Here is a 22,157-nt window from a genome sequence, read left to right on the forward strand (position 1 = left end):
TTAGATCAGCTGAAACACTCAGTGTATTTAAATCCAGGTTAAAGACTCACCTGTTCTCAGCTGCATTTGATTAATATGTATTCAAACATTTACGTCCGCACTGTTTATCTATGCTTGTTTTAAATTAAAATCTTTTAACTTTCTTTTAATTTTATTTTAATGATTTGAATGATGATGAATGACATTTTTACTATTTCTTTTGATTGTTTCTTTTAATGTTTTATGTAAAGCACTTTGAATTGTCTCTGTACATGAAATGTGCTACAAATAAACTTGCCTTGCCTTGCCTTTCATGGTGTCGTGGATGTTCAGGTGGAGGTTTTATCAAATGATGGAAATGAAAACAAAGAAGCCTCAAAAATGTTCAGCTTCTGAAATCACAAAGAAAAACTGGAAGGCTAGATCTTCCAGATCCTTTGTTTTGGTCGTAGGCTGATTTTGTTATGACTCACAGCTGTTTTAGCAGCATCTGTTTCTATGCTAAACTGAAGGACCAAACCAGGGAGGAGCCACAGCGGGCTGCATCCAGAACAGGTGATGGTGACTTTCATCACGCAGCTTTAGTGTCCAAACTGAAATATAAGCATGTGATATCTTGCTAATGTAGGGCTGAAATGTTCAACTTAATCCAACTTTTTGAAACGTGGGCCACAAATGGTTCTAAAACTAGACAGACGGTCTTGAAGTGTTTTGGTAAGAGACTTCACATTAGAAAGAAACAACACAAAATGCTTTTCTATTTAAAAACCATGGTTTTGTTGCTATTATAGCATCAATTGCACCGGTAGGTTGATGTCTTTCAGTGAAAAATACACACTTAGAAAAAGGCTGCGTTTGTTGTGTGGGAATGATCGGAAAAATGAATGTCTGACTTCTAACACAACATGAATGCAGAATAACTTTCTGCACCTTAACACAAGTCAGTATATTTGTGGTGCAGCATCTAAGGAGTCAAGGGCAAGGCCCGGGGGCCGGATAACGGCCCTCCGGGTAATTCTATCCGATCCTCTAGATCAGTTATTAATGGCCCGATGTTATCTTGGGTTTATTTCTAGAATTTCTAGAATTTTGACAACATATATTTTTTATGGAGGGTAAAATATTGAAAGTTTATTTATTCTGGAATAATATTCCTGATTCCTGCCTTTTCATTATTCTTAGTTAGGTTAAAAATGTACAGTTTTAAAAATTGGCATTCTGATAGCTTTTTGGACTATTTTGGCTATTTAAGAGTTTTTTTGTTTGGCTGTTTTGGTATTTAACTAATATTTCAGCTACATGCTAGCTGTTTTGGCTAACCCAAGTTTAGTTTTTTAGGGTAATTTGCCATTTAGCTCATATTTTAGCTGCCTATCAGCTTCAGCGTTTCTAGCTATCAATTTCAGCATCGTGAGCGGCCAAATTCAGCTTACATCATTCACACTAGCATTATCACAGGTAATGCTATATATCTAGTTCATCAGTATGTTAAAAGTTACACTTTTAAAGTTTAAAAATGTAGCTTTAGAGTGTTCAATAAATGTTTATCCTGTTCGTTCCGTGACCTAAGATGTGTTTTGGCCCCGTGTGATTGAGTTTGACACCCCTGATCTAAGGGTATACACCAGAATTACAGGGAAAAACATTGATATGGATTATCAATATAATTCATTCCAGTTTGGCGAGCCAAATTAAATGGTTTAACACGCCGCATTTGGTCCACGGCCCGTCATTTGCCCATTCCTGGTTTAGCCATACAACTATTATGCAAACTGTAAAAGTTTAGGACGTAACACACTTTGACAACTGTTTTTATGTGGATTGATGGTTCATTTATGTCCATGAATCCCATTTCTGCTTCAGGAGAAATCCAACCACCATTCATCCATTTATCTCCAGAACCCATTGATTCTCTTCAACCAGAGCCAACCCAGGTACTAAAGGTAAAGGCAGGATTAACATGTTCAGGTCACCCGTCTGTTGGAAGGCCACAAACCCTCACATATAGAGACACACACAAATTCCTACTCAAGAACAAATAGATTTACTGGTTAACCCTTTAACATTGGACCTCCAATATTTACGTTCTTTGCGTTAACCGTCAACACGATCAACATAATTCCAGTAGATTCTGAAGGAGAACGTTGCCCGTGTTAACAGTTGAAAAGTTACAGTATGTTAAAGATTTTTGGTTTAAGCGTCACCGGCGACGCTCCAGGTACTTATAACATAAAAATATTACCACATTTTTCTGCTAAAAAGAATTAAGTCGTTATTAGGCCTACAGTTCTTTAATGTATCTGTTGTTGAGACTAACAGAGAGAAGTGTGTGTGTTGTGATTGTATGTTTATTTTCACCTCTACCGTCTGTTTAGATACAAAAACATGATCGCATTTGTCAATCGCTGTGTTTTATTGTGAAAAATTGGTTATATTTTGAAAATTCTCTCAGGTACCTTGATGTAACTTCCTGCCATAGTTGACGCGGATCACTCGTAGCTCGTGCACAAAATAGACCAGACATGTAAATGATCTGCTGCATGGCGCGAGTCTTCCGCGGAGGACCGCGGCGCTCTACGCCTGGTGTGAACCACACCACAGGTTAACAAGAGGGCCAAATGGAAGCTTCTGTGTTCAGTGTGAACAAGACGTTAAACTATGAAGCATGTTTTTGGGGTGTGGGGGGAGAGTGGAGAAAACACACACGTGCAGATTTGAACCCGGTCTTCTCGCTGTGAGGTGGGAGTGCTAACCTCTACACCACAGTGCAGCCCAGTGAGGATCCTAAAGTCAGTTTATAATTAGTTTAATCTGTTTTTCCTACAACATTGACTCATAACCAAGCAAAATTAGTATGAAGAATAGAAAAAATTAATTGATGCTAATTTAGGAAATTGGCAGCATGAATTGATGAACTTGGCTTCCTTCCTGTGAAGACAGAAACCATCTGCAGGTTAAGTCTGTAAGATCACTCTTAATAGTAACATTAGAAAAACAGATGCCAGTTCAAAATCTTAACTCTCAGAGATTGTGATCATGTGCAATTCCTAATACTTATGCAATAAGTATTAAGTGGGAATTGGAATCCAACAATTTAATTGAAAATGATTTAAGTGAGAGGTCCCCAAACATTTCCTTGTAAGGGCCACATGACTGTGATGGGGGGCGGGGGACAGTTTGTAGGCTAACAGGAAAAAGGCAGCAATCACAGCCTAAATATGAACATTTACAGTTTTCCAGAGAGCCACACATAGCCAAATTTTAAAGAATACATTTCTGCAATCGTCATAGAAAAGGATAATACTAAAACATTTTAAATACTAGATATATAGCATTACCTGCGGTAATGCTAGTCTGAATGCTGTAAGCTAAATGTGGCTGCTGGTGCTAATAGTTAGAGATAATAAAATTGATAACTAAAAACACTGAAGCTGATAGTTAGCTAAAATATTAGCGAAATGCCAGATTAGCCTAAAAAACTCAAAACAATTCTAAATCATCCAAAACAGCTAGCATGTAGCTGAAATATAACCTAAATGCTAAATTAGTCTAAATAAGTGAAAAAAGAAAAATCCTAAATTAGCCAAAATAGTCTGTGGTAAAAAAATTAGCTAAACTCCAAAATATCATAGAAATCCATAGTAACTAGCAAAACAGTGGAAAAAGCTAGCATAAAAAGAGTTGAATATTTTAACAGCTGAATGAGCTGAAGAGCTATAGAAGTCCAAAAAAACGTATAGAAGAAAAATAATAATAAAGAAATAAAGAAAAAGTGAATCACTATTAAACCAATAAATATTCTCTCCTCTCTGTCATAGTTCAGACCGTAGAAGAGTGGAATAAAAAGTCTCGTTCTATGTGGTTCTCGATCAGCGTTTCTGATAGTGTGTGGAGGGGCGGGCCAAATGTGGAGGCGGGCCTCATCCGACCTCCAGGCCGTAGTTTGGGGACCCCTGGAGATGTTCACCAAAGCTCTCACGCCTCTTCAAATCTTCCTCCTGAAAGTGGGACAGGCGTTGAGCTCTGCCACGCATGAGGTTAAAGGTCAGCAGATGCTTAATTTGTCACATGACCAACAAAGCACGTCCTATCAGCAGTTGGCTTCAGTTTCTGGACCAAAGGGGAACGGCAGCACCATTAATGCTGCGTGAAAAGGTCCACAGATCCCTCCCAGCGGTGACCCCGCCGCTGCTATTCCTGCAGCTGAGGTGAAGGAGATTCCTGATACAGCTCCTATCTTTAGCAGCAATCGATCCGCTGACACACAACGCCCGTCTTCCCGTTTCTCCCCTTAACCCTTTCCTTTTCCTCCCGCCTTCTTCCGTCCCGCAGAAGGCCTTCCAAAGTCACTTTGTCGCTCTCCTAACAGCCCTTGATCTTCACTAAAAGCCTGGGGTCGGTCTCTCTGCTGCATGAGCTCCCATGGCATCACTGCTCTAGATCTTTCTGTCCTGCTCCTGCCAACAGCAGCCCCCCGCACACAAACACGCTCAGCCCTAAAGCATCTGAAGGAGCTGATGCTGCTTAGATTTGAGTTTGGTGACAAACACCCCAGAAATAAAAAAACTAATGGGAATTGCACAGCACTTTTATTTGTCAGTAGTGCTGCCAAAAACCATTATTTTGATGGTCGACAAATCACTGATTATTAGTCGACTAATCGGGTCATGTGTAAACTGGATGTAAAGCACAAATCTTTACCGTCATTAGCTTTAAATTAACTATAAACTAGATATATAGCATTTCCTGTGATAATGCTAGTGTGAATGCTGTAAGCTGAATGCTGGAAGTTGAAGATGCTGAAATTAATAGCTAAAAACACTGAAGCTGATGGCTGAAAAGGCTGAAGCTAATAGTTTGTTCGTTTGTTCGTTCGTTCGTTAGGTAGGTAGGTTTGTTGGTTTAGTTTGCCATTTACATGATTTTCAAAAAATGTACAAAATGCACAAACAACCAATAAAAGACATTAGGCAGAAGCGTGTAATGCTTATTAGATGCTTATCCTATAAGATTGCTAATAGCTGAAAATGTTAAAACTGATGGCCAGCTATATATTAATCCCAAATTAGCAATAAAAAAACTGAAAGAGAAAAGCCTACATTAGCCAGAAAAGCTAGCTAGCATGTCGCTGAAATATTAGCTAAACTCCAAAATAGCCAAAAAAAACTGAAAAAATTAATTAAATTATAAATTAGCCAAAATAGAAATTAAATGTTAGCTAAATTCCTAAGTATCCTACAAAACACAAAAGCCTGAATTAGTCAAAATAGCTAGCATGTAGCTGAAATATTAGCTAACCTTAATAATAGCCTTAAAAACCTTAATAAATGCCAAAATATTCCATAAAGCTAGCAGAATATCATTATATCTTTCAACTTTACTACACTCTGACTCCATATAATATAAAGTAACTACTAATCAGCTATTAAATTAAATAAATTGTGGCAGCCCTGTCTGTCAGGGGTCTTAAAAGGGGGGCATCCTCTCAGGAGAAGGTCAGGAGGGTGAATACAAGCAGAAGTGGGCAGAAACACAAGAACCCCACAGAGAAAGGAGGAGGCCGCATTTCCAGAAACCAAGAAGGTAATTATTCTCACAACCGCGGGGCAACTGCTGCCGTATTCAGGTCAAGGATTTTCCTCCAGAAAGAAGGACAGACGCTGCCGCACAGCCATCAGAACCAGGTGTGGGTGGTGAGGGCTTCCCAACAGGAAGTGGTCCTGACAGCCGGGCAGGAGGCGGGCGTCCAGAGCCGATGTGGAGGAGAAGACCACTGAGGGTGAGGAGCAGATGGAGAGGCAGCAGCTTCTCTTTTTCCAGCTGCTCGCTGGCACAAACACTGACGACGAGGTCTCAACCCGTCCTCAGAGTCAGCCTTCCTCCTCTCTTACTCCTGCAGACATCCTGCATCCACTTTGACATTTACCCATCACGCAGAAAAAAACAAAAAAATGCTACCAGCTGTCAATCCGACCCCCCCAGCTCCATGTCACTCCTTGGCTGACATCCATCGTGTCTCGTCCTGGCTCTCCCCGTCATTTGCAGAGACCTTTCATCTAACGGCGTTCTCTGTGCCGAGCATGTCTTTCGCTGAAATCCCGTTATCGTAACAGAATGCTAAGCTGTTCCGAGCACATCCACAAATCCCTTTGGTGTGTCACACACGCCGATTACGTTGATTTGGGCTTTGATGTGTAACCCCGTCGCAGGAGCGCCGCACTGCACAGAAGACAGCGAGGGCCTGCAAGCTGCTGCCAAAAAGTCATCCCTTTAATGTAAGGCAGAGGACATCGCTCTGGATTCTTACATAAAGAGGATTTCGCCTCCTCTTCGTGTTCTAGCAGACTTAATCTAACCCTCAATCAGCATTGCTTATTTCATGCAACCAGCTTGAGTCACAGATTTGACTCAATCTGCCCCCCCCCCTTCTGGCTCAGACCCAGGAGTCAGGCAGAGCATGATATGCAGTGAGGTGGATGGAGAGGACACCCGTCAGGTGGGAAAACCTCCGACTGCCTTCACGTCTGAACCCCCCGCAGTGCGCTGGCTCAGCGAGACCGTACCCTTCACATGCTCTCACGTTGCATTAGTAGAGCCCTGCGAGCTGCATGCCACAGACGTCCCACAATGCAGTGCTGTGATTCGAGCAGTGCTCTAGTGCAGCGATCGCTCAGGGCTGGGGGGGGGATGGCACGCTGAGAGAACTCAGTGAAGTCCCTCACTGCTGCAGCTTATTCCTCATTTCCACTCAGCATCTGTGAAGAGTGTCACTTTCCTGACACCTTCATGCAGAGATCCTGTGAAGGTGTCAGGAAAATCTGCTTAATTTAGCACATTAATGACAAGAGGAGAAATCTGAGTTCAAAAACCCACAAAACCGTCTGATGTAAAAGGACTTGTGAGAACAAAGATGTCCTCACATCGTCTGAGGCTAAATTTAAGTTTGTTTTAATTCTCATGAACACCAGCATCACTTATGATTCAGTGAAGCAGACCGTTGTGATCGCCTCTTTATCTGTAAAGACAGAAGTTCTGGTACCACTCTTCAAAACAGACTCTTTGTTAGCTTAGAGCAAAATCAGGGCTCCCCAAACTACGGCCCCCGGGCCGGATGAGGCCCGCCTCCACATTTGACCGATGCCGATCGAGAACCACATAGAACGTGACTTTTTATCCCACCAGAGGAGAGAATATTTATTGGTTTAATAGTGATTCACTTTTTCTTTATTTCTTCATTATTATTTTTCTCCTGTACATTTTTTTTGGACGTCTATAGCTCTTCAACTCTTTCAGCTCTTAAAATGTTCAGCTCTTTTTATGCTAGATTTTTTGACTGTTTTAGCAGTTACTACGGATTTCTAGGCTATTTTGGAGTTGAGCTAATATTCTAGCCACATGCTAGCTGTTTTGGCTAATTTACCCATTTCACCAGTTTTTTTAGGCTAATTTGGTATTTAGCTAATATTTCAGCTGCATGCTACCTGTTTTGGCTAATTTTGGCTTTTTTCTAAATCTTTTAGGCTATTTTGGAGTTTGGCTAATAATTCAGCTACATTTCCGCTGTTTTGGCTAATTATCACAGGTAATTTTTTTCTATGAAGAATAGAAATTCATTTTTTTAAATTTGGCTATGTGTGACTTTGACACAAGTGTTTTAAGCAGAAGAGGAACAACGTCAACGACAGCCGCAGCTCATTTCCATCCATCAATGTGATCACCTCCAGAAAGGCCCTCTGTCATTTTAGAGAAGGTGTCATCATCCACATCAGCTCGTGTGGAGTTCAGGGCTCCAAACCAGGTACAGAGAGAAGCCTTCCACCCCAACAAGAGCCAGGAGCTCAAGCGCTGCTGCACTTCATATTAAACGGTGTCACGCTGTGACCTGAGAAGCTGCACGCGCAGTAATTGAAGCAGCACCGCAGTAAAAAAGATGCTCAGAACGCTGCAAGAAAAGAGGTTGCTATGTGACTGCAGCAGCATCCGGAGAAACCAGTCTGCAGTCATTACGGCTGCTTGTAAATGCATCCGAGACAGCCGGCGCCGCATCGATTTTGCTATTTCTGATTGGCTCTCCGTTATTGCCCTGAGAGCCCAGTGAGAAGCTGAGGCATGCGGGGGGGGGGTGAGCCTAACTGATGCTGTCACTGTTAAATTCCCCCCAGAACATTCTGTTTTGTCCCTGCATGAATAAAAACACTCGGGCAGAGCGTGCAGAGGTGGAGGAGCATCTGGTGGTTAGTCTTCCATAAAATTCCTCGGCCTCTGCTCAGGTGTGAGGGAAGCATCAAACCCCCCCTGGAGGAGCCAAGAGTCAAGGGACAAAAAACAATTTTATTTTTGAGATTAATGTGCGGCTGCTGAGAGTAGAGGGACTAATTAGGATGCTATTTATTTCCCAAGAAGCTCTTTGAAACGGCGAAAATGAGGATGGAATGTATTTGGTGGAGGGAAAGAGGAGATGATCAGGTGGGAGACCAGTGGAAGAGGAGGTGATAGGATCTCAGCAGAGGGAATGCTGGGAGTGAGTGTGTGCTTCAGACTCTTATCAGTGGAGAAGTGTTGGCCTTTTTATGATAGCGGACACACACATGAACAGCACACCACCACCATTAACAAAGCTGCATGGCTGGCCCTGGGAGTAATTGGCTGCTTTTGCCTCCTAATAGCCGGAGGAGAAGGACAGAACAGGAGGTGAACCAGCAAGATTATTGTTACTTCCTCCAATATCTGCTCAAAACCATTTTTTCTTTTTCTTTTTTCTCATTTCTGCTCCTTTTGCTTCTCGTTGTTTTGGGGCAAAAATAGATTTCTTTTCACTTCCTTCACATGTGGACGAGCACACGCTCTGCCTTCAGTGCTTCCTGAGGACTTGCTGTGGTGGTTCTACAGACAAATGGAGACTTTAGAGCAGGAGTGTCAAACTCAATCGCACAGGGGCCAAAATCCAAAACACACCTTAGGTCGCAGGAACAGGATGAACATTTATTGAGCAACCTAAAACTACATTTAAAACTTTAAAACCGTAACTTTTTAACATATTTATGTGATAATGCTAGTGTGAATGCTGTAAGCTGAATTTGGTGCTGAAGTACTAGTGCTGGCAGCTGAAATCACTAAAGTTAATAGCTGAAAACGCTGAAGCTGATAGCCTGCTAAAATATTAGCTAAATGCCAAATTAGCTAAAATAGCTAGGTGTAAATATTAACCTAACTCCAAAACAGCCTGAATTTTTTTTTTAAAAAGCCTTGATTGGCCAAAACAGCTAGTGTGTAGCTGAAATATTAGCTTAATTCCAAAGGTTTCAAACAATACTGCTCAATCAATTTTCGATATTTCTTACATCCCTAACCGATTCAGCTGTTACTCCCACTATCCGATCTATTTTTCAATACTTTTCTAATAACTTTAACATCTCTAGTTTTTAGAGTTAGATGGAAGATGAAGAGGATTTTCTTCCTGAAGCCCCAAAATAAGAAAAACAGAAAAGTGATTGTTCAGCGCTTGACTTATAAAAGCTGCTTTGAGTTAAACTTTTCAATTTGATCTCAGAACAGAAATGATGATTTTATCTGCTGGAGACATGAGCTGCCGTGAGCTTTAGGGCTGTCACGATTAGTTGATGATTAACATGGTTAACAACTTATTTAATAGTCGATTGGTCGTTTATTTATTTTTAAAAATGTTATCTCAAAGCTACGGTGCACGCCGTGTCTGCCACTGTCTTGACACACATGCGCAGTGATGCTAATCCAGTTCAGTAGCGATGTCAATGGGAGTTCTAGGAACAGGCAACGAAGATGGAAAGTGAGGGAAACAGAAAAAGTAAAAGACAATTTTAGAAAAGTAAAAGAAAAAAGTGTCCACTGCAATATGTGCAAAACAGAACTTGTGTTCCACAGCAGCACTACGGCGATGCTGAAGAGCATGTGTCAAAGTCAAGGCCCGGGGGCCGAATCCGGCCCTCCAGATCATTTTATTTTATTGTTATTAATGGCCTGATGTTATCTTGCACTTATTTATTTATTTATTTATTGTTAACCTAATTTTTTTTAATACAACTTGACAACATTGACATGTTTACCTCCTTCTAAACCGCCCCTAGCTAAGGTCATTTTTAGGTAACAGAGACAGTAGTCACGTTTCAAGAATAGACATATGAGTTTTTCAAAAATGATAATAGATAATTATAAAGTACAATAAAATAAAATAATCATAGTAGAATCATAGTAACAATAAAAACAAAAATAAAAAAATAATAGTAATAGAATATGTGCTGATAACATTTCTTCTCCTCCTCAATGAGACAGTTTAAGTCTCTGCTGACAGCGTTGTAAAATAATTAAGCAAGGGGTTCCATTGCTTATAAAACTGTTCTTTCTACCCTTTCAATGAGAATTTTGCTTTTCAAGTTTTAAAAAGGACATGGTGTCATAGAGCCGAGACATTGGGGATGGTGGGGAGGGCCTCTTCCAAAGTAATTGTATCCGTCGTCGTGCAATGACTGAGGTGAATGAAATTATATTTTCACTTTTCTCTTGCTCTCATTTCTAACTTGTATAATTTTGACAAAATATATGTTTATGAAGGGTAAAATTTTGAAAGTTATTTAAGGTTTAAGTTGATTTATTCTGGAATAATATTCCTGTCTTTTTATTATTCATAATTACATTAAAAAGTTACAGTTTTAAAGTTGAAAAAATTGGCATTCTGCTAGCTGTTTTGGAATATTTTGGCATTAACCGGCACTAAGATTTACCGATACTGCATTTACTGAGATTTTTCTTTAGGTTGTTTTGGAGCTTAGCTCAATACAGTGGAGCTTGATACACCAGAGCTCGCTACAGCAGAGCTTGCTAGCATGCTACACGTCCACTGGAAGGCTGGCTAGTGTAGTGAGCCTACCCACTGAGTGTCCACTCAAGCCAATGTGGGCAAACACAGGTGGGGCCACCACAGAAACTGTGGACAAACCCAATCGGGCCACATTTTCTGACCACTTCTAAAGCCAATGGCTCCCACTTAGCCTTGGTGGCTGGGATCAAGTTAATAATAAAACGTTACATAAGAACATAAACACTGGAGTTCTGGGGTTGTAGGGACACGTAATATTAAGATCACTGCAAAAACGGCTCAGTGGTGGAGTGTCTGACCCCACCTCAGAGTTCAAATCCAAGATTGTATCACACCAGACTCAGCAAAAAGAAACCAATCTCTCCCTCCTTAACACTCAGCAATAATGATTGAAGAGGGGGGAGGTGTAGCTCACCGTTCTCCCAGGGGAGGAGTCAAATGTGAGGGATACATTTCACAGAACAAATGAACTCTAGAAAAAAAATAAAGTTTTGATCTCAGGTTTCTACTCTGGTTCCTCGATTTGTTTGATCAGTGAAATCTCCCTTTAAGCTCTGAATCTATACTTTTATTAAAGACATTCAAGAACGCCATCAAAAGCTCAAGTTGGTATTGGTCCAGTCAATCTGTAACTTTAGAAGTGTCTGTAGCATTTTTATGCTTTTATAAAGGATTTCCTTCATCTGGCTTCTTTTGTCCAGATTAAGGTTTGTCCTCAGATGAGATAAAATCAAGAACTTTTTCAGGCTTTTCGTGGAGACGAGGAGTGAGAGGACCAGCAGCTGGATGGTGGGGACTCACTGGGACTCAGTGGGAGCTGGTCAGACTCGGTCTTGTCACAGAAGCGTCTGGACCGCTGTCCTCTAGCTGGGCAGCTGCCTTATCTCAGCTGTCATCGAGCTCATGGTTTGGCGGGACGGGAGAAGCCCCTCCCACAGGATCAGGGGGCTTCAAGGGCTGGCGGGCCGCATGGGAAGCAGACCTGGAGTCAGATCCTGAAGCCTGGTTCCACAACCTTCACATGAGAGCAGACGGGGGCTTAACCAGTATGAAAACATCTCTATAGTAGAGGATTCCCTCATCGTTCATCATAAACGACAGTGTTTGCACAATCGGAGGACTTTGTGAAGCTCTGGTTGAGTATTAAACACTGATGAGTTCAAATGTGACTCGTGCAGAAGTCTGTTATGGTCAGATCTTGTCAGAGAAGCTGCAGCAGTGGAGACAACAGAAGTTTTTAAACTTGAGAACTGGGGTGAAATCCCACCAACAGGAGGTGTCTGGGATGGTTTCCAGGCTGTGTAAGCCAGAGTGTTTTTGTGCTTTACTCTGTGAGCCAATCTCTGAAAGAGCTAAATATGAAGCTCCACAAAAGTGAGGAAGCTGAACTGCTCTACGGTCCAACCACAGGACCTGCGGGGACTGTTTCCCTCTCAGGATGCTACCGTTCCCTCTGGTGAGATCCATCTATCGACTGGAGGATGGAACTAGCAGCTGGACCTCAGAGCAACAGGAGCTTCAGGAGCTTCATCCCGTCACTGAAACCTTACGGGACAGCAGCTGAACCTGAAATCACAGGACGGTTCTGAAAGTCAGACTCTATGGGGTTTACTGTGTTAAAAAGAATCATTTCAATCTCTCGTGTTGTGATCTGACACACGAGCCTTGTTGTCATTGTCCGGTATGGTTCGATCCAGTATTTTGAGCGTTTCCATTGTTAAATGGACCCATTAAACAGTTCCGACTCGTACTTCTTGTGGGCCCCATCTGTTGTAGGTCCATGAAAAAATAAGACAGGATGGTAGGGGCGGAGTCACTGTCACCAATATAGCGCTAAGCTAGCGATTCCGTTTTCCTCTTATTCTTCCTAGCCTCCTGGAATCTTCTCTCAAACAGCATTGAATCCCTGTTCTACACCATGTACTGAAAGTAAAGCAAGAAAAGGACGAGCTGCTGGATGACCTCCATTGTTGTTGGTTTTCTAGTCGTCGCACTACAATAGCATGCTAGAGGTCTACATCACACGTGTGCCGTGAAAACAAAGAGCAAACGCACACCAGAATGAACTGGGCCGTACCACTCCTTACCAGACCAGACCACTGAGTGGAAACGAGGCTTTAGATCTGACACTAAAACTAATCTGTTGATAACATCTGCCTTATGAAAACAGTGTTTTCAAACTTGTTATTCTAGTATTATCTCATGATGGAGGACATACATAAAGAAAATTAAGATTAACAATTGCATTTCTGAGTAGTTTTTATTTCAATTGTTGTGAATCAGAACAGATCATAGTTAAGTACAAACTACAATCAGCAGGTCAAAGTCTTCCTGCTCCGCTCCAATCTGATTCATCCACTGTTGGACAAATAGATCCACAAACGTCTTTGTTTTCCTCGTCTGAGCTGGACTCAGGATTAAAACCGTACGGCTGGATAGCTCTAAAATTGCTATCCCTGAGGTTGTGAGTAAAGTGGAGCAGCTTAGTGTCATTTTTAGCCAGAATCGTTCAGTTGATGATAAAAGCATTACATTTGGTACAGTTATAGTCTCTGGGTCTAGTTACAGGAAAAAAGTGCTAGCCACACAAAAATCCAATATGGTCGCCATTTTTTTCAAGATGGCCACCATTGCAGTAAAGTTGGCAGAATATCATAAAAATAGTTAGCTCTTTCTGCCTAAAAAATGCCCTATAATGGCTTGCGCAACACAAAGCCTCTGGCAGTCAAGTTACCTGATAAAGTACTCATATTTTTTCAATGTAACTCATTACACCAACAACCTTTAGTGGCCATCTTGGAAAATGGCCGCCATTTTGGAATTTAAAGTGGCTAGCACTTTTTTCTTAAAATTTGGTGTCTTATAAGTACTTCAGCCAAATTTCATGCTTGTATCATAAAATGAAAGATTTTTTGAGTTAGCTGCTCCACTAGTAGGGCTGGGTATCGGTTATAATTTCCAAAAACAATTCCATTCGGTTCACCAGAACCTGAATCAATTCAATTCTGATTTTTTCAATTCTTTTGATTCTTCAATTCAGTTCAATTTTGAGTTTCCACATTTATACACATTTGTTTAGAAACACATAATAATCTACTATATAATTTGAATATATTTATATTAATCTGATCCAGATCACATACTGTAAATGTATCAGTGAAATAATGAGATTGTTCATATCATCCAGTGTTACATGGATTCTCTAAAGGAGAAGTTCTAACTAAAATGTTCAGATCATTAACATTGGAAACATTGTTCTGCTTCTCCTGGAGGACGTTTCAGTTTGGACACTAGGTGGCGATTGTGCTAGCGAAGTACACCTTATTCTAGAGGAAGAAGAAATAATGACGATGTTTTTGACCACAAATAGTTACTTTAAAAATATTTCCTTGAGAGTTTGGAAAATTCATGTGTGTGAGTTTATAAAGATGTTCATTTAGTCAGAATATATGTTAAGGTTGACTGAGCGTTAGCATTAGCCGTCCTATGGGAAATTCCATTAAACATTAGCATCAAGCTAGCGGAATTTAGCTTTATGAGCTAAATCGATTTATGTTTTTTATGAATCAATTATTGATCTAGTAAGCTTAAATAGATTCAAATCCATTAAATGACTTTATTAAAACAGCCCTAGTTGTGAGGGGCTGTAAGCTAGCAAGAGTGTATACAAATGGATGATGGGAAATGATCATGATGATGGCTTACTCCACGCCAATATCTCAAAGAGATTAAAAACCTATAGAAACCAAGTCCTAGAAAACGACAGGTTTTGGATTTTGGCTTAAACTTGATGATAATAATACATCAGTAATGGAAACGACTTGAAAATAGATCTAAACTTGATTGGAGTTTAGATATATTTGTTCTGTACATTGTGTTTCCACTTGTGACTTTTATGGATTACAGGTAATTGACTTGATATTTTATGGGGGTTTTAAATTTCTTTAACTGTTTTTGACATCGAGTCACTGTGCAAAAAACTTCTTTAAAGAGGTGCTAACTCTGCCACAGCACTTTCAATATCATATATGTTTTTTTTGCTGGTTTTTTCCTTCATGTCTTACAGTATGTTCTTAAGTGTATGTTTCTTGCTGTTATGCTGGAACTTGTGTAGAGTTGTGTGTGCGCGAATGTAGCCATGCAGCCACTGGTACTGTGAATCCAAGACAAATTTCCTTCAGGACAATAACGTATATTTGATTGATTTGAGTGACTTAAAATCATGGCATTTTGGTGCAGTTCCTTATTCCAGGTCAGTTAAAGAATCCCCAAGTTTGTTTGTTGGGTGATGGTGGAGCACAGAAAGCCGATGGCCTATGAGCCGTCATTGTTTAAGCAACTTTAACAACAGTGACATAAATGAAAAAGAGGCTCTAATAACAAACATCATCATGACTTTTATCTGTATGAAACAGGAAACTGACCACTTAGTGTTTCAGCTTCCCTCCATTACTGTGGCAAATGACCAGACCGCAGAAACACTTTAACATTAAAGTGAGTTTCTTTGCTTTTTTTGATAAAAAAAATATGTTTTTCTTTGTGAAAGAATGTTATTTTTCCACTGGGAAGGGTGAGCAGAAAGTTTACAGCACATGTGTCAAAGTCAAGGCCCGGGGGCCGGATCCGGCCCTCCAGATCATTTTATTTAATTGTTATTAATGACCCGATGTTATCTTGTGCTCATTTCTAACTTGTAGAATTCTGACAAAATATATTTTTATGGAGAGTAAAATATTGAAAGTTATTTAAAGTTTAAGTTGATTTATTCTGGAATAATATTTCTGCCTTTTTATGATTCATGATTATGTTAAAAAGTTACAGTTTTAAAGTTTTAAAAATTGCCGTTTTGCTTGTTTTTTGGACTATTTTGGGATCTACTAAGATTTTGGAGTTTAGCTTATATTCCAGCTACATGCTAGCTGCTTTGGCTAATTTCTGCTTTTTTCAGTTTTTTAGGCTTTTTTAAGTTTGGGTATTTTTCAAGTACATGCTAGTTGTTTTTTTGGTTAATTTGGCATCTTGCTAATATTTTAGCTAGCTATAAGCTTCAGCCTTTTCAGTTATCAGCTTCTGCGTTTTTAGCAGTGGCGGGCCGTCAGGGCCTGCAAGGCCTTCTCTGCTGGCCTAAAAATATCTGAATCACAGACTGATATTAATTATTAATTATTTCCGTGAATACGTATTCTATAATTCCAAATGCTCTGTCTTCGTCCTTTCATTGCTGTCTCCCTGGCTGCGCTGCTTCCAGACGTGTATTTTCCTATTTAAGCATTAACCAATCACATTGCAGCACCATTTGTTGCTAGGGTCAAAGAAATCTGCCCGGAGGCCTTCACAATCAGTTCTGCGGGCCCTGTAGCATAAAATAATTGTCGACCAAACTGTTGCTTCAACCAATCAGATTTGGAGTAGGCGAGACCAAGGCCAGCTAGCAGGCGTACGGAAACGTCATCATTTTCACGAGCTTTGATTGGACAGCTCGCAGCTCGCTCTGGTTCTGCGTTATGTGACGGACACAGGTGCCGAGGAGCGGCGTGTCAGGTTTGAAGATGTTACCAGTGGAAAGCGTCTCATCGTCTGATTTTTGGTGGAAAATGAATGTCTGGGTAAAGTTGTGGCACAGTTTTGTCTGGCACGGGTAAAGGAGTTCCGTGACTCCGTTGAGCGGGAGTGAAGCTGATACGAGGAAATCTACGAGGCCCCTGAACGCACCACGGGCGCGTGCAGCGCAAAATCCTCGCGCGCACTACCGACAATATTATTTTCCAGACACAGACCAGATTTCAAGATCACAAAAACTGATGTTTGTCTCCCTCCTGGACCACAAGAGGCTTCAGGAATACCAGAACATTTCCCGCATGCAGCCTTTTCCAGCTTATCACAGCCACGGAACACTTTCCATCTGCAAAACGCACGGATTCTGCACGACAGAGTGATTGAAATCTTCTTGAGGATAGAAAGGATGGATTTTGTGTTTAAATAATCTGGATTTTTGGTGAGTAAAATTTTGCTATCTCCCTACATAATATTGAAATTTTATCAGGTTATTTTTTATGCTTTTGGTGTGTGTGTGGCAGCTGTACCTGCAGTAGAAGTTTTATTGCCATAAAATAGTTATTGAGGGTTGGATTGATTCAGATGGAGCACTACTGAAGGCCTAGGTGTGAAATGCACGGCCCGCCACTGGTTTTTAGTTATCAGTTTCAGCATCTTCAGCTATCATCACTATCATCTTCAGCAGCCAAATTCAGCTTACAGCATTCACACTAGCATTATCACAGGTAATGCTATATATCTAGTTTATAATTATGTTAGAAAGTTACGTTTTTAAAGTTATAAAAATGTAGTTTTAGAGTGTTTAATAAATGCTCATCCTGTTCGGCCCGTGCCCTAAGGTGTGTTTTGGGTTTTGGCCCACTGTGTGATTGAGTTTGAGTCCCCCCACTCAGAAGATTGACTTGCCCCAGAAACGAAACGCTTTAAAATACGGAGCCTTGGTTCCCGTGACCAGACACAAACCATAATTCAAAGTGACTTTGTGCTGAGGCTCTTGTGTATTCTGTGCACACAGGGGGTCAGGGGCGTCCTGTCAAGGTTTCCTGGAAGCGTCATATTAAACCAAGGTCACTTATATGTGAAAAGCTGCTCTGGTCAGATAAATGTGACAGCCTGAAGTAAGGCGCACAGAACCAAATTCTCTTTCTGCTCAGGAAAGATGCATGAAGAAGAAATGAGGACGATAAGAGACGGTAATGAATCCACTTTCCTCGCTGCAGCCATGCAGACTTTAATGATGGCATCTATCATCTCCCAGATCCTTAATACCTGAGGGTGAACCCGAGGCTTTGTCTGAAGCACTGCCTGTGAGGGCAGTAAAGCTTTTCACCTCTCAGGAAAATAGAAGCACTAAATCTTATGCTAAATGAAGTCTTCAGAACTGTGTCTTTTTCTCCTAATGTTTAGACAGCAGTCTTTGATAAAGAACACTTTGGATTCCAAACCCTCTAGAAATTGTATTTAGGTGCGTGGTTACTATTTTCTGTGACAACACAAACCCGGATCCTAACAGGATTCCCATCATCCTCTGAAGATGACATCCTTTTGCACTTCCTGTACCTGAAGAAAAGAGGAGGAAGGATGCTGTAACGGAAATGTACAGCTACACTAGTCTGTTCAGAGGATGAAGGACGTTTGCTTTCACACTGCACTCTTAGGAGTGAACCAGCTGTCAGAGAACCTCCTGCAGGCGTTGAAGCCTGAAGCTTTAGGGGTCCTCTGGCCATCCCTTCCTTCAACTCCTCACAACAGCATGATCAATTAAAAAGACCTTTGCCCTTCCAAATCCATCTGGGTGTTTTCTGTAAAACACACAGCTCCATCTGGTCACCGGTTCAGTTCTGTTCTTCAGACTCGTGAAGGGATCCAGTCCCTGTACTGTTCCTCTACTGCACTTGTTTTCAAGTGGACTGGTTCAGCCCAATCAAGAAACAAACCAAACGGCCTCCACTGAGAGAACCCTGAAGACTCTAAAGCCTCGTTTCCACTGAGCGGTACAGTACGGTACAGTACAGTACGGTGTGGTCCAGGGCGGTCCAGTTTGGTACGGTATGGTGCAGTATGGTGGAGTATGGTGCAGTGCAATGCGGTCCAGTAGTAGTACAATACGGTCCGGTGCGGTCTGGTACGGTGTGGTGCAGTAAAGTACAATACAGTACAGTATGGAGCGGTCCAGTATGGAGCGGTCCAGTACGGTGCAGTCTGGTACAGTATGGTCTGGCTTAGAATGGTCCAGGTATTTCTGGTGATTATATTCACTCAAACTGGAGGGTCACAACAATGGAGGTCATCCTGCAGCTCATATTTTTCCCGCCTGGCTTTTGATACTTAGAGTTTTCTAAATATTTGATGTTTGAGTGAAGATTTCGGGCGGCGAGGAGGAATTCAGGCGCTTTCTTTGTGCTTTGTTTTGTCGTACTGACCTTCCGCTAACCAACGGATTTCAACAGTAGTTCGGCGCTAACCGGTCCATTTCATTTTTCTGTGAACCTACAACCAACGGAGCCCCCAAAATGGTACGGTTCGGTCCAGTTTAACGGGTCCATTATATAATGGAAAGGCTCAAAATACCAGACTGGACCGTACCGCTCAGTGGAAACGAGACCTTTCAGCCCAGCAGACACAGCCCGACCCTCATAAAAACCTCATCCTCATTTACTTTCACACTGCACTCTAGAGAATGGACCAAAGAGCCGTCCAGGTAAACGCGGTTCTCCTATTCAGTTAGAGTTCAAACCCGTCAAAGAAGATAAATATTTGTGTACTTTCTACATGCAGCCCGAACAGGAAATGCTGGATTCACGTCCATGAATGCGTATCATTAAAAAGAGTGTGTGTCTGCGTACACGCACGTGCATGTATACGAGTCCAAGTGACATGAGCAGTACTGCTCAAGCCAACATTTATCCTCTTATGTAAGAACTAGACTGGTGCTTGCAGGGTAAATGCTGCTTTGGAACACACGTGCACGCAAACACACAAGCTTGACCTGCGCAGAACACGGACCCTGTGACCAGACAACTATTAGGACCACATCTTCATCCTCCTCATCATCCCCCTATCAAACAGCAAACTGGTAGTGACCTGGCGGATTTCTGCTGTTTGTGACAGAGTCCAGAGTGAGAAGGTCCGGGACGTGAAGATGCTGAGGCAGACCTCCTGAGGGAGATGAGGACTGGAGCTGGTCTGCTCTCCACAGGGTCCCGTACTGGATCAGCCCGTTTCCTAACAATGCAGCCGATCAATGAGACGATCCACTTTAAAGTCCAGAGAGGCTGAGGGATGAATTAAGAAGAAACGACAAAGAAAGAAGCGTCGGAACCGCGTAAGTGAGATGCTTCCTGAAACCGGCTGAGGTCCCGCGGGCAGACCATTCATAAAAACAGCAGGCCTGCTCCTGTCGGTGCGGCGCACCGTTCAGCTGCACAGAAACTGCGGTTATTTCGTCGGCGCGCGGACAAAGGCGTCCTGTCCTGTCCTGTCGCCGGTCCCGTTTGAACGGCAGAGGCTCCGGTTTTCCTTACCCGTTGTAGCGGATGCGCTGCGGCTCGGCTCGCTCCGGGTCACAAACCCCGCGGGACGGATCTGGATCTCAGCGCGGAGTCAGAGCGGCCGGAGCCCGCAGAGCATGCTGGCGCGCAGGCGGCGGGATGGAGCTGCTCTCCTCCGGAGGCAGGGACGGAGCGCGGCGGAGAGTCGGAGCGGCGGCGCCGGTGGAGTGGATTTAAACGGGGGGGATGGTGCGGCCGGGATTACGTGGTAGGGGTTTAATTAGATAGCGCGCGCCCATTGGCACGGACGCCGCGCGCCTCCTCCTCCTTTGCTGTGTCTGTCAGCACGCTCCGAGTGTCACTACAAACAAGCACGCGGGGAGCGGGATTTACTCCATCTGATTCACAGGAGTTGGACATGAATCCATCAGCCAGTCAGTCAGATAATCCGTCTGTTCACAGGGACGATGAAGACTAATTATTGTATCAACTGAAACGCTGAGTCATTAGAGCACACATCTGTTTAATGTAGGGGTGTAAGAAAATATGATTCAGTGAAATATTGTGAATCTTTATTTGGCAATGCTCGATTTAAAATACTGCAAAGGTGATAGTTGACTAATTATTTATAACCAAACATGTAGTTTAGTCGTACTTTTGTTCTCCACCAACATGTTTTCTAAATAGACTCTTTTCAGGGTGACGTCAGACAAAATGGCAACATGGCTGAAACAGTGAATAGTTACGTGCTGTTTGCATTTGGCGAAGCTGACAGCTCAGCCCTGTTTAACTATTTTGGCTGATTTGGGCTTTTTTGACGTTTTTGAGCCTGGTTTGTAATTTAGCTAATATTTTAGCCACATGCAAGTCATTTTGGCTAATTTCAACTTTTTGTACACGTTTTTTAGGTTGTTTTGGATTTAGACTATTATTTACATGCTAGCTGTTTTGGCTAATTTAGGCATTTTGAAGTTCATATGCTGTTCTGGAGTTTAGCTAATATTTCAGCTAAATGTTAGCTGTTATGACTACTTTAGGCTTTTCTCAGTTTTTAAGGGTATTTTGAAGCTCAGTTATTTTTTCAACTACATGTCAGATGTTTTGGCTAGGTTTAAAAAAAAAAAAATTTTTAGGCTGTTTTGGAGCTTATCAAATATTTTAGCTGGCTATTAGCTTTTCAGTAGGGATGTCCCGATCCGATCACGTGATCGGAAATCGGGGCCGATCACGTGTTTGAGGACTCGATCAAAATCGGACTCCTTTGTCCGATCAGGATCGGATATTTCATTCATTCCCATTATGATCAGAGCTTTATATTTCATCTTATCATTACGGATAAATACTCCACTAGAAGTCTGCATGTCATGAAAAGATCACAAAATGTCATCACCAGAAAACGGCAGACGCTCAAGCAGAAGGCTAACTTGTAATCAAAGCTAGCTAAAAAGCTAACTTCCGGGACCAATAAGTCTTTTAAAAACGCATTAAACTGACAGCAAGTGTCTCTATTGGTTTTTCATAACTCAAACAACAACCTCTAAAGGTATTCCAACAGAAAAAGACAGAGTTTTGTTTCTTTTTAATGTGAAGCTCTTCATGCTGCATACAGATGGCTACACAGCAGCTGCTAACTGCTACATGCTAGCGCCGTGATTTTACTCCCTAGGAACCCAGCTGTCCTTTGATATGCCTCTTTTATTTATCTGACAGAGAAATAACAGTTAAGAAAATTAACTACTGTGGTAATAAAACCTAAAATGTGACGTCTTAAGAACTTAAAAAATAAGCACATAACCTTAAAAATAAATAAATAAAACTAATAAATTAAAACTAATAATGATATCAGCTATTCATGAACACTCAAAAAAATTTATGCTAAAACAAAGTCTTATAATTTAATTTTAGGAATTCTAAACGAGGACAGTAATCACATTTGGTCAAAAATGTTCAATAGCTCTCAGGATGTTAAAGCTAAAGTCACTAAACTTTCTCACATGACTAATTATCACTTATGTAACAAGAATTTTTTTTTTCCTAGTTTATATTTGCTGTATTTATACTTGTTTATTAAAGCTACTTCACAGAAGTGTTTTATTTAAGTTTTTAATGATAAAAGAAGGTTAATGAAATATAAATAAGGGACAACGCTAACCTGTTTCTTCAGTTTATCCATGTTTTAATTTTTTTTTATAAAAGTATCGGATCGGGACTCGGTATCGGCAGATACACAAAATCAAATGACTCGGAATCGGATCGGGCCCAAAAAAAACCTGATCGGG

General features: G+C 41.5%; 1 protein-coding gene across 1 annotated transcript in view; it reads right to left on the reverse strand.

Moving 5' to 3' along the window:
* Positions 1-20,206, reverse strand: part of LOC112161168 (hippocalcin-like protein 1) — a 39,073-nt gene extending 18,867 nt beyond the window's left edge. The window contains exon 1 of the mRNA XM_024296205.2: positions 19,912-20,206. The gene's annotated coding sequence lies outside the window, so the exon portion shown is untranslated. The remainder of the gene's footprint in view (positions 1-19,911) is intronic.
* Positions 20,207-22,157: the final 1,951 nt, after the last annotated feature.

The sequence above is a fragment of the Oryzias melastigma genome, linkage group LG11, assembly GCF_002922805.2.
Source record: "Oryzias melastigma strain HK-1 linkage group LG11, ASM292280v2, whole genome shotgun sequence".
Classification (NCBI taxonomy): domain Eukaryota; kingdom Metazoa; phylum Chordata; class Actinopteri; order Beloniformes; family Adrianichthyidae; genus Oryzias; species Oryzias melastigma.